Here is a 2,196-nt window from a genome sequence, read left to right as displayed (position 1 = left end):
CCACTGACAATGGCAGTGGCGTTTTGTTTTAGTCCCTAAAAGTTCAGAAAGACTACAACCTTTCACCTACTTTTTCGCTTTTTAGCGCCTAAATGTGGCTACTCCGGGTAATTTTGGCATTCCCGCATTTGTGTCTGCTTAATATTTTACACTTTTTAAATTAAGTTTTTTATTATTTAATTTTTTTTTATAAAAACTATAATTTATAATTTTTTTTGCATGAATTGTGGCATATATTACGTCTCACTTTTAGTTGTACTCGTAGATGTTTTATCTTTTTTGCAGCGTCTGCAAAATTTAGGTCAATTTACGTTTTTTTACACATAATTTTTTAGTTTCAACTTTTTTTTTTAATTTTTTTTTTTCTTAAATGTATTCATACAAAAAAATAAATATTCATAGATGTATACAATACATAAAGTTGAAGCAGTCTAAGAATTGTGGATGCGCATATGTTAAAAACAATTTAATTATTAATAAACATTTTTATATAAATAAACATTTTATGACTTTCGTATCTTCACATCATTACTCGCTAATAGATGTGCTAGTTGAACATAGCGGAGTTTACTAAAAGCTAGCTTGACTCATACTAGATTGCAGCTCTGCCACTAAATCTGCTAAATTAATTTGTTTGTTTTTATATCGCACTGTCTTGAGTATCCAAAAGCCCACTTACAGCAAAACAGGAAACCACTGTGTTGATTTATAATTTTCTATTATTTCATTATATTGTATATGAGTAGATGATTGTTGATAATGCACATAAGAAAACACACAAATTATATATATTATATTACATATGATGCTATACACAATGCCTTCTGATTAAATATATATATAACTTTACGCTTACAGCGAACTCAAAACAAGTACTGATATATTTGATGTTATATTTTTGTTGTTGAACTTGTGATCCAAAAGATGGACCTATAAAGAGATTATAAGATCGTAAAAGTGTGATTAACATAAGAGGAGGTAAAGGAAAAATAAGAGATATTGCACCTAGCACGGTTAAAACTGAAAAAACTTTCTTATCTTGAGATTTTTCCTAGTTAGTCCAACTGGGCACTTTTAGTCTTCTAAACACAATTGGGAGAAGAATCGGTAGGAGGTAAAAGATATTGCACCTAGCTCGGTAAAAGCTGAAAAACCAAGAAATATCAATTGGAGAGAGGAGAGAAGAGAGGTGGTAAAAGAAAAACAATGCTATAGAGATATTGCACCTAGCTCGGGTAAAGGTGAAAAACCCTTGTCACCTCAATGGACTAGGGAAAAGACGACAAGAGATAAGGGAAAAATAGGAGATATTGCACCTATCTCGAATAAAACTAAGAACTACCTCAATGGATGTAAAAGGAGAGTACATAAGCTAATAAAAAATAAGGAATGTTGCACCTAACTTGGACAAAGCTAAAAAAGCTCACCTCAATGGGCTCGAAAAGAGACGACAAGAGATAAATAACAAGGAATATTGCAACTAGTCTGAATTCAGCTAAAAAAAACTTTTTCCCCTCAATGGACAAGAGAAAAGAGTACAGAAACTATAAAAAAGGGGGGGTGTTGCATGAATAAAGCTAAAAAAAAAAATCTAGTTACTACCATGGAACATAATCATTAATTAAGACAGCTTAAACCCATATGTGTGTTAAAACATATATTATGTATTATTTATCATTTATCATTAAAAGCTTCAGTTATCACATCTATAGAAAATAGCCATGTTTAAGCATAATGAACCATTAAACACGTGGCTATATCATCTCACATTTCTATATATCTCAGAAAATATGTGGGTATCCTAATGCAAAATAGAACTGCAGTTGTTGCACACATTTAGAATATTTATGGATGAACAGTAGCTCTTTAACATAGCAAATGAGCACATACTGAGCTGAAAACACTCAATGCAGTATGGTTGAGATATCTTTCCTTCTTCAAGATTTCAGGCATAAGTTATTCCTGAACTTAATAGTAGTACACATACAACTTTCATAAAGTTAGATAAAATCATAGAAAATAAATAGCTAAAAATTTTTAAATATACCTATTCGTTGTAATTTGATCTACAACAACGAAACGTCATTCGCACATAAGATAACACAAAAATGAAAGAACATATGCATTAAAGTAACCCTTTTGACATAAGGAGGTCCTCAGCGGTTGAGCGGAATGTCTTCTGTTTGGTTAGGGCCT

The sequence above is a fragment of the Teleopsis dalmanni genome, chromosome X, assembly GCF_002237135.1.
Source record: "Teleopsis dalmanni isolate 2A chromosome X, ASM223713v2, whole genome shotgun sequence".
Classification (NCBI taxonomy): domain Eukaryota; kingdom Metazoa; phylum Arthropoda; class Insecta; order Diptera; family Diopsidae; genus Teleopsis; species Teleopsis dalmanni.
The sequence above is the reverse complement of the archived record's forward strand: the minus strand, read 5'-3'. Positions refer to the sequence as shown.